Source organism: Leptidea sinapis, chromosome 2, assembly GCF_905404315.1.
Source record: "Leptidea sinapis chromosome 2, ilLepSina1.1, whole genome shotgun sequence".
In the NCBI taxonomy this organism is placed as follows: domain Eukaryota; kingdom Metazoa; phylum Arthropoda; class Insecta; order Lepidoptera; family Pieridae; genus Leptidea; species Leptidea sinapis.
The window spans coordinates 28006091-28023004 of NC_066266.1; positions in this window are offsets into that span (position 1 = coordinate 28006091).

A 16914-nucleotide genomic window follows, 5' to 3' on the forward strand; every position below is an offset into this window, starting at 1 on the left:
CTGGCCCATACGGCAAAAGAGAAAGCCGATCTCCTGTGCGCTCTTTTCGCCTCCAACTCGACTCTTGACGACAACGGAAAAACACCGCCGACCATCCCGCGGTGTCAGAGCTCTATGCCTGAAGTACAGTTCAGACAGAAAACTGTTAGGCGAGCTCTGTTTTCGTTGGACGTCAGGAAGTCGAGCGGGCCGGATGGCATTTCTCCAATCGTGCTTAGAACGTGTGCCCCTGAGTTGACGCCGGTGCTAACGCGTTTATTCCGGCACTCTTATTCCAAAGGCGTAGTCCCTGACTCATGGAAGTCAGCCCTTGTCCATCCGATCCAAAAAAAAAGGAGACAGTTCGGATCCGGCAAACTACAGGCCTATTGATATTACCTCCCTGCTCTCCAAAATCATGGAGATCATAATTAGCCGTCAGCTCTTGGTATACCTAGAGGGTCACCACTTGATCAACGACCGACAATACGGGTTTCGCCATGGTCGGTCGGCAGGTGATCTTCTGGTATACCTAACACATAGATGGGCTGCGGCTATTGAAAGCAAGGGGGAAGGCCTGGCAGTTAGCCTGGATATAGCGAAGGCCTTTGATCGTGTATGGCATAAGGCGCTCCTCTCTAAACTTCCATCATTTGGGCTTCCCGAGAGCTTGTTGTCGACGGACATTGCTCGAACCCGAAGCCCGTGAATGCTGGAGTGCCCCAAGGCTGTGTGCTATCTCCTACGCTGTTTCTTCTGCATATCAATGATATGTTGGACACCTCCAACATTCATTGCTATGCAGATGACAGCACTGGTGATGCCTTATACACGGGCCATGCACGTCTCTCTCGGAAAATCGTCGACCAGTGCCGGGAGAAACTTGTGTCTTCTATCGAGTCCTCTCTTGAGTACATGCGACATTGGTAAATTGAACCTTGTCCAATTTAACCCCCAGAAGACTCAAGTTTGCGCGTTTACCACTAAAAAACCCCATTTGTCGCATCACCGCTCTTCGACAACACTTCCCTAAAAGCCTCGCCTAGTATCGGAATACTGGGTCTCGAAATCTCGAGCAATTGCCAATTCCGTGGCCATCTGGAGGGCAAAGCCAAATTGGCTTCAAAGAAACTGGGCGTCATTAATAGAACACGGCAATACTTCAAGCCGGCCCACATTCTAGCGCTGTACAAAGCGCAGGTCCGGCCACACATGGAGTATTGCTGTCATCTCTGGTCTGGCGCACCCCAGTATCAGCTCGATCCATTTGACCGCGTGCAACGCAGAGCAGCGCGAATTTTCGGGGACCCAGTACTCTGTGAACGGCTGGATCACTTGGCGTTGCGTAGAGACGTCGCTTCATTGTGTGTCTTCTACCGCATTTATCACGGGGAGTGTTCCGAAGAGCTGTTTTACCTAATTCCTGCCGCCGAATTCCACCTTCGCACGACATGCCACAAGTTAGGATATCATCCTCACCATCTGGATGTGTGGCGGTCCTCCACAGTGCGGTTTACAAGGAGCTTTCTTCCACGTACTACAAAGCTGTGGAATGAACTTCCTTGTGCGGTGTTTCCGGGACGATACGACATGGGTACCTTCAAAAAAAGCGCGTACACCTTCCTTAAAGGCCGGCAACGCTCCTGTGATTCCTCTGGTGTTGCAAGAGAGTATGGGCGGCGGTGATCTCTTAACAACAGGTGACCCGTACGCTCGTTTGTCCTCCTATTCCATAAAAAAAAAGGCGCGCAGACAGCGGGGGGGAGATTCTCCCGCTATTTACCCCAGGCCCCGAATGCATTCTAGTCCATTGAAATGTTACATTTTTAAAGTGAAACTTTTATTATTTCGCCTCAAACTTTTTCGTCTGTGTGTTGCATGTCGCGTGACGTTCGGGCGGCGCCTATAGTTCGCAGCAGTTGACCGTGTAGTGTATAGACTATTACTCATTTGTGCCAATGCTCCACGCTATTGTGTTTGTTTTTGTCAGTGTTTAATGTAAATGTTGTTTGTCAGTGTTTAATGTAATCCTTTTCAATCAATATTTTTAACCAGGGAATTTTATACCCTTAATGGAATATTATTCCAAAAATTTTTAGTTCAATGTCTATAATGTGAAAAAGAGTTTACATAAAACCACACAATCCTTTTTTTAGGCCTTACCTTGCGTTTTATATAGGACACATTTTTTTTAATGAGTAGGGGGGGTGTCAGTGTAAAGCTAAAACCAAGTTTGTGGGGTCGCCACCCTTGTCCCACGGCCGCCAATTTGAAAATAGGGGTTGAAATGGTTTTTACTATATATCTCCTAAAATATTTATCTGATAAAAAAAATTGTTAACATTTTTTGTTGCAAATTAAATTCTCTACAACTTTGGTCCAGTAACTTTTTGTTGTGGAACTATAAATAAAAAAGTTATACGCGAAAATATTCAGAAATTCGAGGAAAAAATTTATTATTTTCGATATAACTTATTTTTTATAATTTTACGAAAAAATTATATCAGATCATTTTTGTATATCGTTTTTTGAGGGACAACTTTTATACGTAACATTTTTTCACTAAGTCTACAGCTAAGGTTTTACAGTGCTCCGAAGTGAGTACTATTTTTCAGTACTCTGTACTATACATATACTATACGTGTGTACTAATAATGTGTTATCAGTTATTGTTTTTTTTTGTTATTAATTTTGCAATATTATTAATTATTGACTCTTCCACTCCATTACAGAATTTTACAATTATTGATTTTTAAAACAATTTTAAATCTGATTACCGAGAATACTGTCCAGGTATAAAATACCCAAGTGTTCTCTTTATACGGTGGTAATAAAGATGATGATGCTTGACAGCCTAAGCTTCAAACAATTCGCAAGGCAGTGACAAAAAGTACATTTAACTTATCTTCACTTCCTCCAACACAAGACACAGCTCGCTTTCATACTTTCCGAGTCTATCATCAGGTCCAGTCGTGGCTTGGTAATAATAATGATCCTGAAGACTGGGGCTGGAAAAAATGTGGAAAACCCCAAATGTAACTTTTCAATGGACTATTCTATTCGCGCGATAATTGTACATCAAAACATTCCTGGTAACCATGCAATTACAACCATTAAAATCCCAACAAAGAGACGAGCAGGACGTTCAGCTGATGGTAATTGATAAAAATTAACAAATATCGAAATATAATGGGGGAACACTCATTTGGTGCTCAATACTACGATTAAGAGTGATTAGGGCTCGCACACGAATTCAATTGAAAAGCATCTAACAAGATACAAACTCGTATGTATTAATTAAATTATATTGTCAAAGAAGCTTTAATTAATATGCATGGCGGCCATTTTGTAATACGCCATATTGCTTTTCAATATGGCGGCAATAATTGTAATACACACTGACAAAACTTAAGCTATCTTATTGTATACTATATTTAAATAATAATAATAATCACAAATTGCTTGCCCAGTAAGCAATTAAGTAGTCTGCGCCTTCTAACATCACCGCATCGGTATCAGATTACTGAGTAATGTTGAAGACTTATTTTTGAAATAAATTCATTAAACGCTGAGTTGAAAAAATGAGTTTCAAATCTCTCTGGAGTCTTTTCAGGTTTGTAACATAATACACTTACGTGCAAAATTTGATCATAATCGCTTCGATCTATATTTTTACGTTTCAAAGCCTTTGCTACTCAATGTTAAGTCATGAAACCGTTTACAACCAAAATAATAAAAAACAGCATACTTAAATTACCACATCAGAAATAAAAAATAAATTTAATTACAAAAAGACTAAACTACATGTATGTAATTTAGTATTTTTATATTGTATAAATAAATGTAAGAATATCTCAAAAATTCTGCTACATAACATATACATACTATTAAATTAAACAGAGAGATCAACAAATATTAATTATAATGCTACTTGTTTTAATAGTTATTTATGCTACTGTTTTGTAATAAGGGGCATTAAAACACGAATGTGGGTATATCATACGAGGCGAACTCGAGTGTGATAATAGTATCACATGAGTGTTTTAATACCTAATTATCAACAGTTGCATACAAGACTTTATCTACACCCATAATATGAATCCACTTAAAGATTCTGGAACAGCTTACTGCTAACATTATAACAGCCAGTCCTAGTAGTAACCAAATATCATCCATTATTGACTTTATATGCAAATAAACTAAGTATTAATGAATAAATTATTTATTTTTGTAGTAATTTACATATTGTATAGTGCAATAATAAAAATTCACTTGAATATTATGCTCTTTTGCAGCATTTAAAATATCTGGCGGTGTGCTGTCAAAACTTGAATCGCTCATTTTTTGTAAACAAAACAATAAAAATATCGAAGAAAAATGGCGGAGGTTCGAATAACCTAGTCTTTCTTTACGGCGCGCGACGTTCTGGTAGTGTGGAACGCGCGTAAACGAAAATATTCTTTTTTTGAAATTCATACGGATACCACGCATCGAGCAATAAGAATGTCGTTGTCTGTTGAAACTCTTTACACATGAAGGGATCGAAAAAAAACAAAGGATGTGTTGATATGAAATTCAGTACAACATTACAACACTCCTTGGATGATGTAATAGTTATTAGGACATTGGGTGTTTTAATTTAGGCAATAAGCTAACTGTTTTAGAATCTTTAATGGAGGATTTAAAGCATGGGTGTATATAAAATATATTACTGATACAGGGTTGCGTTTAGCTTCCATGGTCAACATTCTTTTAAATACATCACTTGACAACATTTTGACAGTCAGCATTTCGACGAAATTTAAAAACATACTCAGGAGAAAAACCTTATTCTTATAGTTTTTTGCGCACATTACAAAAATAAGGCATTCCTCCTGAGTACATTTTTAATGTCTTGAGGCCCAATATGTCTTCCGATCCTTTCCTTTGACATTTAAGCAAGGACTTTTCTGTGTACATATTGAATATGATGTAGAAACTCCGTATCATTAACCATCCATAATTGATATTATTTAGGTCCAGCTTATATATAATTTAAGGTAATCCATCAAAGTGTATCCAAATTCCTTTATAAAATTGAGTAGATTAATAGTAATACATGATCTAAGAAGTAACAAATTTCTTAGTTTCTGACCGTGGCCCTGTTCTTTCACGAAGCCCGCTTTATATAGTGGAGTTTACACAAATAACATTTTATGAACGAAGCGGGACTCAAACCCACGAACTCTCGCGTTCCTTACTAGTGCTCTTCCATCTGAGCCAACCGTTCGAGTGACGTATCGTTGACAAAATCTTGTATGCTTTGTTCAACTTGCACATTGTGGCTTCATCTTGTATGTTTTTTTTTTATGAATATAAGGGACAAGACAAGCAGGACGTTCAGCTGATGCTACTTAATACATCCTGCCCTCAGGATTCGCTAAGTGATATTTTTATGAAAATTAGGGACGAGACTATCAGGACGTTCAGCTGATGGTAATTGATATGCCTTGCCCATTACGATGCAGTGCCGCTCAGGATTCTTGAAAAACACAAAAATTCTGAGCGACACGACAATTACGCTTGTCACCTTGAGACACAAGATGTTAAGTCTTATTTGCCCATTAATTTCACTAGCTACGGCGCCCTTCAGACCGAAACACAGGAATGTTTACACATTACTGCTTCACGACAGAAATAGGCGAAATGTATACAAAAAAATATAAAAAGGCATACTGCTAGTCTCTGCCATCTTTGCAAATTTGGATACACTTTTAAAAATAACTCTAGGTATGGATATTATATATATTTTGATGTAGGTGTTCCATCCATCAAATTATCATATTCAATACCAGAAATATAACTTTGAGTAGATTTTGTTTTAATATGTTCCAAAGTCCATATATCCCAAAATCCGATGACTTTTAAAACATACACTGGAGAAAAGCCATATTCATGTAGTTTCCTATTAATATTACATTCATATGGCTTTTCTTGAGTATGTTCTATTATGTTTCTTTGTACAGCATCTATATACATTGTTCCATGTAAGGTTTACTTCTGTGTGAAACATATTGAATCTTCAAAGCATCCAGTTTTCTATGCAACATGGGTGTTAACAATATATACATTAAAAATAAAGAGCACTGATGGTGCTAAGGCTAGAGCCATTGCCTTTAATTTATGATGTGCCAGGTCAATGTCAGGCACACTACAATGTGCTTGTCAACAATTATGCTGAAAGAAAATTTTGTGAGTTAACCTACACACACCTGCAAAGAAAAGATGAAAATAAGGGATGATACAACCAGGATGTTTAGCTGATGGTTATTGATACACCCTGCTCATTACCAAAGTCCAAATGCATTCTATAGATCTCAAGCCTTAGACAGCCTGGTACTAGAATATTATTATAGTAGTAGCAATAACAGTACAATATTGTATAAATTGTTTGTTATTAAAAGAGTGCAAAATTAATACTGCTACAATTTATTGTGCTGTTTATTTTCTCTTAGCGCACTGTGCAATATAATAAACACAGATCTATGTTTAACATGAATAAAGTCTGAGCAGTCTAAGGACGCTAAAGCTATAGATCTCAGACTAAAGGTCCGCAATTTGGATGGACCCCTGTTGTTGTGGATGTCTATAGGGGGTTGCATCACTACCTCCCATCATATAAGCCTGTTGCCCATTTGCCCCCTTATTTCTAGAGCAATAACCACCCTCAGGCTATTTAATAATAAGTTAAATTGTATGATATCAGTTTGTACACATATTTTTTATGAAAAATAAATAAAGACACCCACTGATTTTGTGCTCCCGTTCTTCTCTGATCTTTTGGAATGGGTGGTAGTTTTTATCTTTCAATAATTGATACCAAATCCTATTTTGAATAAAAATATTTCAATTTAAATAATGCAAACAACTATTTTTAGCAAAAAGGTTTTTTAGGTGGTTTTTTGAAATTGTATATTAATTTCTGTAACATATATAACTATACAGACAATGAACAGTCATAATATTATATCTTAGTAATTGTCTATTTCAAAGCTGATATATAGCATGAGCAGCTCTTTCCTGCCTAACAAACTTTAAATTAATGTCAGCAGCTATATATATATATATATATATATATATATATGTCTCATCTGGTCATAGCAACATTACCATACAAACCTAATTCTTAAAATTAAATACACTTCATCAAAGTGTTAAATAAATTGAATGCTTTTACCATATTATGTCAGTTCAGAACAGCTTTTTTCATCTTGATTTTGTCTAACCTCAATATATTTCATGGATAGATTTTCAGCAGCAGCCAATACATCATACTCTTACCTTTCAAGTTAGCTAGATTAGCATCATCTGCAACTTAAAGAGAAACATTAATATAATCATATTATCATCAAGTTCAGAAATTGAATACCTTTACATAATGTTATTCCTAAAACATATTTCTATTCCATACTCAAAATATAATCTTTATCATAAAAACATCAACATTGATTTTATATTAGTACTCACACAGGTATTTATATAATGATGTGGATTCACGTCATACAAATTGAGTAAAAAACAGAGGCATCAAGAACATAAAATACATCTGCATTATATTCAGTTCACCCAACTCTTACACTAATTGATTAATTGATTTGAGACCCAATTACAAACAGGGGAAGAAGCTTGAAATTCAGCCATTCATATTGCTGATTTCACGTGGTATTTTAAAGAGTATCACATAAAATAGCTTCAGAATGAATTAAGCATGTGATATAACTTTTTTCAATGGTATTACTTTACACAATGTGACAAACTTTAATTTTTATATTATTTTTAGTTTACGGACAGTTTTTCTATATGAAAAAGAGAACTAATTCATTAATGGGCACGACATACTCACCGCACACCCAGCCAGTTGGCAGCTTCAATTCTTAATTCATAAGTTCAATTTATTTGAGGTCATGCATCTCAAATGATTTATGACGAAAAGTAAGGAAAGTTTATAAATAACAAAAAATATAGCAGTAAACGCTAAAATATACTTTTTTCAACTCTTACACAGAAAGTTTAGACTTTTTTTATAAATTACTCCGCAAACTGCAAAGAGGTTACGTTAAGGTTAGGAATTAGGATAATTTAGAATTTAGATTTTAGATTCATGACACGTGACACGTCGGCTCGAATGTCGTTTGTGCAAGTACAGTGTGCAAAAAAGTTTTTGTTTCCATTTCTTTTCGTAATAAAACCGATAATATTTTAATTTATTGAAGTGTACATGTAGGTATATTATTAAATTACATAGATATATCCGTATCGGTTTAATGTATAGTAGGAAATATAATTCGAGATCTAAAATGTAAACAATGGTGTTGCCAATAACTAATATTAAACATTTTTTATTGTGCGTGCTGAAATATACTAAAATATCATTTTAAAATTATAAGTATAGTCTATATACATATAATTAAATTATGCAGAACGTTTTCTCTTTGAAATATAGCATAAGATACATCCAATATTTAAAATGTAAATTTATTGTGCAAAATTTGATTTGACACTGGCAATAAGATAGAAGCTCTAAACATTTGGTTCATCAACAGAAAAAATACGTAAATAATGTTACAAAAAATCTTGGTCATAGTGACAGGTATGCCTGGTTCCCATATTGTTTTGTTCATTCGGTTTCTGACATAGAGTAACTAATTATGAGGGTTTCTGACGATCACTGTGATTGAATCTGCTCTTCTTGCTTTTCGTTTATATATTTATATAAATAATAATGATATAATATATAAAATATAAATAATAAATAATAAACATGGGTGGATGGTAAATATACCAATACTATATACATGCTTATGAAGCCGTATATTGAGTACCTATCTTATATTTGCAAAAAGTGGAAGGTGAATAATTTGCTTTTATACAATATGATGATAGTATTTCTAAATATAAAGACTTTATTATTACAGTTAATAATAGTAAATACTTTAACAGGTAACGCAACATCAAAAATGTGGTTTGATACTCAAATTAAAACTCCTAAATAAGCCTCCTCAGAGTGCCTTACCACAGGCTTACAGAAAGCTCGAACCAGATAAAGAAGGCGTCTCTCATATAGGCATCGAGGACGGGTTTGTTTTTTGACAGCAGTATTCTTTATGTTCGAATAAAAAAAAAACACTGAAAATTCGCTCATTATGAAAAGTGGTTAAAGGGCATACTGCCAAAGCTAAAAACCAATTCGGTATTTGTTGCATAACTGCCCGACAGAAAGCGCAAATTATTGAATAGCTCATATCTAAAAAAATATAAATAATACAGAAAATATGATAAAAGCCAGTTACTAGACATAGTAAAAAGAGAAATACTTAATTATCAAACTTTTGCTGGGGACAAGTTGGCTGCGGAAAATCAAATTTATTATACAATTCCTATTCGTCGACATCAAGCTTTTCAGACCCCGAATCAGAGAGCGAATATTAATATGGTAATTATTTATGTTTGGTTACTAATATTAAATAAAAACATTTGTAAAATTAATACTTATTTATTCAAACAAAACAAATCTTATAACTATATTTACAATACCATAAACTACATAAAATTAAAACTATCATTACGAGGAAGCGTACCTAGAATACTGGCAGGATTTCCTCGTTGGATAGCTAGGCTGATCCGTTGACCGAGATAGCTGCTAGCGTTTGGGTTTCCGGTAGCCTTATTGAGGCGCGAAGATAGTATTTTGAACATTCTCCGCGCCTCTGGGCCCCACGGGCCAAGTGTCCGACACCAAAGGGCACAAAGATGTATGACTCACTGAGACCAACATATTTGCGACGCTTGCCGTCTGCGGCAGTCGAAGCATCAGCCCCAGCACCAACTGACGTAACTTGCACATGAGAAGGAGCCAGAGTGTCGACGCACAAGTCGCTTCCCACACCAGCGCCCTTCCCTGTGCCCAAGCCACCAGCGTCATTCCATCAAGACGCTTGCCATCGCGGCGGAAAATACCATTTGGCTCTAGCACAGCTGGTATATTAAGAGCGTCAAATGGCCTGCTTATACCTAGCGGAAGTGATACACATATTGACAATGTCATATTGTCAAGTAGCGTTACCATCAGCGCAGAAGGCAAGGCTTGTAATTAAAAGCCCCACTCATTTTGTGTCACGGCCAAAAGACGAGCACGCTCTGTTCTGTCAGTAAATGAGATCAAAAGATCATCAAAGGCTGACTTACACTTTAAATCGTCTGGAAAATTTTGAAAATTTGCAATATTTAGCCAAGCATTGTTAGCTTCCTTCAAATACGCAATCTCTGAGTTACCTGGTACATGATCTACAATTCTAGTAACCAAAGGCTGCGCACTATGAATTGAAGATAGAAATGCTGGTAAGGCAACGCCCGAAACTTTGCGAGTACCCATACCACCAAACCGTATCGGTACAGAGGCTTGAGACCATGCACGATCTGTAAACGCGCAATTCAAAACGGTTTCAAAAATATTTTTAAGTGAAATATCAATTACATCAAGTAAATTTGGAAATTTCCATAACGGGCTAGACCTTAAGAGGTACGTAAATTTTGGAACAAATAAACAAACAAAACAAAACAAAATATTTTATTGCAAGTCACATTTTACAGTAGGATGGTTGGTACATTAATGGGTAGACAATATGTGAGGCCCTGCAAGGGCACAGCAACGTTATACATAAAATAAATAAGTCTTATACATTCTTATACTATATTGTTACTAATTCTCACACTTGTAATTAAAAAATTCGGGTAAATCGTAGAAGCATTTTGAAACTAAAAAAATTTTAAGATGTCTTTTAAATAGAGAAGGCTTCTCTTTATTTTTAATTTCGTTTGGGATGTGATTATAAATTTTTATTGCCATGTGGTGAGGGCTCGATGACACTAATGACATACTTGTTTGGGGAATTTTTAATTTGTTTAAATTTCTATTATTTCGCTTGTTATTTGGTAGTGTTGAGTATAAGTCCGAATGTTTTTTAACAAATTTACATGCTTCTAGGATGTAAATTGAAGTAAGAGTTAAAATTTTGTGTTTAATAAAATATGGTCTACATGAATCCATCTGCTGAATATTTTCTAAAATTCTGATACATTTTTTCTGTTGAATAAATATATCTTTTAAAACAACAAACAACAAAACAAGACCGAATAATAGTTAACGCCATATGAGAATTAGGTATTAGGAATTAAACCTAGGTCCCAAAGAATCGTTGAGAGCAAAATTTAAACAAATGAAAATCTTGGCTGTTGCCTCTCAAAATAAGTATTCTTGATAATGTTATGCATGTACATAGGCACTTAAGTGAATTTCCTAGAAACTGTCATAACCATAAGGTTAACACCAGGAATAATCATAAACTTATAATGCCTACTACCTACTCGGCTAATTTGAGTTAGTAAGTATTTGGTGGGGCGATGTAGGCTTTTATAACAAGATCCCAGAAAATGTTCAAAACGAATTTAAAAGAATTATTAAAAAAACTTTTTTGTGGTAAAGGTTATAGGTAACATAATGACTTTCACCACAGTTTGGAAACCGTCCTCAGGCTAATAAATAATAAATTTTATTGTACAATTTTACATTGCAACCATATTTTTATAAAAAAAAGAAGCCCGCTGAGTTTCTGCTCAGGTGGCATGAGGCATACATTTTCGAATGGGTGGTAGTTTTATTTATTATTCCAAGGAAACATAACAAACACATCACCAGAACTGAACAATATAGGAAAGAGATACAAAATATAAATATAGATGCGTCCTAACACATGTTTTACAAATACAATAATAACAAAAAGAAAAATCAAAGGTATACACTCACAAACGCAAACATTCACAGAAGTAACTAATTTGATTATGCGCATTGATACAAAAGATGTAGACTAATGAAATTAATTAAACTAAACTTGGGGCAATGATAACGATTTTAATTTTAATTCTAAACTGTGTCTGAACACAGCAGGGGTGCACGAAAATATGTCGATGTCAAGAAAACTATAGTTGTAAGATTTACACATTGTGTAATGGCGCGCGAAGCGAGAGACCTGGCAGGGACGTGAAAGCCTACGAGACTGAGGAGCTCAGAAGATGTCAGCTCTTGACTTACAATATGTGATATTATATTCTATTTTGAATAAAAATATTAGAATTTGTTGTGTATTGCAAAAATAAGTGCTAACTTTAAAGACCGGCTTTGCTTCAGTGATTCCTCTGGTGTTGCAGCAGAACGTGGGCAGCGGTGATCATTTCCCATCATATGACCCATACGAGCGTTTGTCCTCCTTTCTATTATCGAACGGGACCAACAAGCTGCATACGTTTCACGAGCCACCACTTTATACGCACATATCATAGGAAAGTCTTTACCTTTCGCCCCACGACGCTTACAATTCATTTTCACTTGTAGTAATATATTAAATTAGCTGGGCTCGCGACCTATACAGATAAAAACACACCTTTTTAATCCGTGCACCAATTTTTATCAAATACGGCTTAAAAATTGCACCAGTCTACGCTGAAGGCATTCGTGAAAGTTTCATGTAGGTAAAACTGTCTATGATTAGCTTGTAGAAAAAAGAGGAGGACAATTTTTCAAATTCCTATTTTTGTGTTCAGCTACACTTCCTTTATCACCAACAATCAGTTTTTAGAAACAATATCCACTGTCGACTCTACAGTTTTATCATAGGATAGACAGTCTGACAAGCGAGTTGTGAGGCGGCAAATTAAAAAAAGAACACTGATAAAGTACGCTGAAAACTTGTTTGTTTTGAATTTAGTTATTTAAAAATTTCTTAGGAATAAATTTAAAAAAAGGTACATTTTAATGTTAGTATATACCTAGTCTTGCTATCCATTTGCTGCAATACAGTCCTTTAAACGTTGAGGCCAGTTATCAATAGAAAAACGCACTCTTTCCATGGGAAAATTCTTCACTGCCAATCGTACAGATTATTTTAGGGACTCCAAATTATCATGGCGTTTAGAGCAAGCCGTACTCTATAAACCATAAATGATAATCCAGCGGATTGAGATTGGGACTAGATGACGGCCAGTCTTCAGCTCTGATGAAGTCCGAAACGTTTGTTTCCAGCCAAGACGTCAAGAGTCTAGCTGGAAGGACCATTCTTGGTTATTGAATATGTTGTTAAGGGGATTCACTACCTTCTCATCAATTATATCTTGATACACTTGTACCGATGTTTTGATATCTTTTTCACAATAATATGGCTCAGGCAATCACAGCGATTCGATTCTCTTTACCATCGCACTCCATTTTATTATTTTATTTTTTTTTATGGAAAAAGGAGGACAAACGAGCGTACGGATCACCTGGTGTTAAGTGATCACCGCCGCCCACACCCTCTTGCAAACCCAGAGGAATCACAGGAGTGTTGCCGGTCTTTAAGGAAGGTGTACGCGCTTTTTTTTAAGGCACCCATGTCGTATCGTCCTGAAAACACCCCACAAGGAAGTTCACAAGTTCGTTAATATCGCATGATATTGTTCAATGTATTGGCGCCAAAATTAGAATCAGGTGACCCGTGCGCTCATTAGTTCTCCTCTTCCATAAATAATACTCTAAATTAATAAGGACATTTTTGCGAATATTTAAAGATTTTTATTTTAAAAAAAGCAGTTCGAGTAAATAAATTCATTACATTTTGAAGAAATACAATAGTCTTAAACATAATTTAACAAGCAGCCCAGCACAATATGTTAACAGAAGAATATAATATTTTCTATCAAAAGTATAAAATCACTGCTGAAACATAGTACGTAAACGTAGGTATGTCTTTTCGTAGATAAAATAAATAAAAGTTAAACTAAAATTTACCCTCAAAAAAAAAACCAAACGAAAAAGTAGAAAATAATTTTTAATAAGTATAACTTGATTTAACAAAAAAAAAAATGTGTACGTGTAATCTTTACTCGCGATTGAAGTAAAACTTTATTATAATTAGCTTTAGAAAGAATTAACAGATACATATATATACTTATTTTGCTTATCTGAAAGCTCATAGACAAAATATGTAGGTAATTTTCGTTTGTACCACCTATTCTAGGACATCCAGTATATAACAAAAATTTTCTTAAAAAGTTGAAAGACAAGAAGATTTAATTTATACCATTAAATATATACTTGCATTAATTAAAGCCGTGTTAGTAATAAATAATTGAATAAAAATAATGAAATTATTAATATCACACATATCTATAAAACGTTGTTATTGGGCTCGGACCTTTTGCCCGTTCGATGGACGAAGAAAAATTAACGAATGTCGCAAACGTCAGACTGAGAACTTTTATTTATTATTTATTACAAAGTAGTCATTTAGTATTAATAAATACACTTGGAGATTTTCAGAAAATATTACTGAGCAATTTGAAACAATTTTTAAACCATTAAATTATAATGGTTAAAAATTGTTTCAATTGACTTTCTTCTGCCGGAAGTACTAACGTTACTTCCGTCAGAAAAATATTCTGAGTTACCCCCAAGTCACGCCTAAAGAAGTTTCACTTCAAAATTATCAACAAACTTTTAAAAAGATTAACAAGTGCCACGCAGAATGTTAAAATGCAGACAAAATATAAAAACAACAATATACAATAATGTATCCATGTTCTATTAAAATAAAGAAATTAAAATAAAACCTGTTCTGTGAGATTTCTTTTTATTTTTAACTTTTGTTGACAGTATAACAGCGTAACGCTACAATGGCAACATAAATGAACACACGGGTAGAACTACTTCGTAAATATACAAAAAAATAATCAAAAATAAAAACATAATTCACCTAAAAAAAAATTCCATACAATCATTTCGGAACGCCACGCGCTATCGTAGTCTACTTCGTGCCGCCTTACGGCCGTTCCCAATATTCAGTCTATCTCTTACTTGAGATAAAAATCGTAACTATCGTTGACTTTTCTGTCCCAATAAACTTATCGACGGTAACTCACCTTATCCGTACACGCTGTCTGTCAATGGGACGACGTATAACTTACCAGCGATAGAAGTTTGTATGGAAATTGCAATTCACGCGTCCCAATATAAGGCGATAAGAATGACTTATACGGGTATATTGGGACAGCTTCAGATTATTAACAGCTAATTACTGACAGTAGAAGGTAGTAATTTATCTCTATCTGAAGATAGTATATTGGGAACGGCCGTTATGCGACCACGTAAGGGTGATTAAAATATTGTTTTCTAAATACTTATATAATTTGTTTGTTTGAAAATATGACAATTACAATTATTTACTTTAAATTTTAAATTTTTTTTTAACCGTTGCCTATTTTAACAAAACATGTAAGCAAAACGATCCGTCCACTGCACCTTTTTTTTGTTTCATTTAAAAATGAGTTCCACCGAAGTGCATCCAGCTTTTTGAATTTATTTTTATGATTTACCAATGTAACATCCCAAAGAGCCGGTCTCTCTGTTATCAGTTGCATAAAAAACAAAGTATTTTCTTTATTCCACTCCATCACAGACAAACCACATATAATTATCGCCAGCTAATGATAGGTACGTCTGTATTCAGTGAACGCTAGCAAGCTATGCGTTAATTTCTCTCCCCAGTTGCAATGATGTTATCTATGTCTCGCAGCAAACATGTGAAGATGCTTTATTTACCAGTGCCTACTTCTGCCGTGAAGCATTAATGTGTAAGCATTACTGTTTCGGTCATAAGGGCGCCGTAGCTAGTGATATTACTTGTCCAATAAGACTTAACATCTTATGTCTAAAGGTGACGAGCGCAGTTGTAGTGCCGCTCAGAATTTTTGAGTTTTTCAAGAATCCTGATCAATTACCATCAACGTAATACTCGTCTCGTCCCTTATTTTCATAAAAAAAATATATGTTTTATTTGACAAAACTGTTAAGCCACACTCCTAAACTGTTTATAAAACACGTTTTTGTGTTAACAAACACGAAAACACGGCGCAGCGGACGCGGCTTTAGATAGCTCTACACGTGTGTTCATTTAATGTCGCTATTCTATACTAGTGATGGGTCGTCGACGTATTTGGCGTGAACGAAACTAGACCGTTCATTTTCTTTCGTCGACTAGTCGATGGACTATTTCAAATCGTGGACTGTAGTTCAACTGCGTCTATATTGTAGACGCTAGACAAGACAGTCTAATACAAGTGTACGTTGCGAGACGGAACGAATGAATCGACTGGGCTCGTCGCGTCCGCCGCGGTTTAAAATAGACTGTGTTGGTTCGTAATAATGACATTAATTTATACTGAATTAATTAGTAATATAAAAATTTAAATGTTACATAAAATTATATTGTTATGTAAATTTAATGAGGATTCTACTAGCTAAATTACATAAAGGCATTATTACAAAAATACAAAATCATATTTCGTGTACTTAAACAGATCAACTGATTTTTTGTACATAATTAGTATCTAGTGTTTTAAATCAGCTCATAGTTTATACTCTGTTTTAAATGGACGATGAATGTACTCCTTGTTTACATCTGTCAATTGTTGTCTATGAATTGAACTAGTCCATTTGAAATACGTGAACCGTATGGTTGATTGAAGAACACAAGTTCACTCAACGCCCATCGCTGTTCTATATACACAAGCATTATATGCTCTATGCACAGTACCAAACAAATTTTACAAGTAAAGTGTGTTTTCAAATAATTTAATAGTTTATAAACTTTCAAACACACTTAACATGAATCCCGTGTTTGGCCGACATGAATCAATTTATGGGCACTTAAATTACTAAGATATTTAAAAGTTTTGCTACATACCTCACATGAGTAAGATCTGTCGCGGATGTGAATCATTTTGTGTGTACGTAAATTACTAACTTGATTAAAACTTTTACCACATATCTCACATGAGTGAGGTTTAAAACCAGAATGAATAATTTTA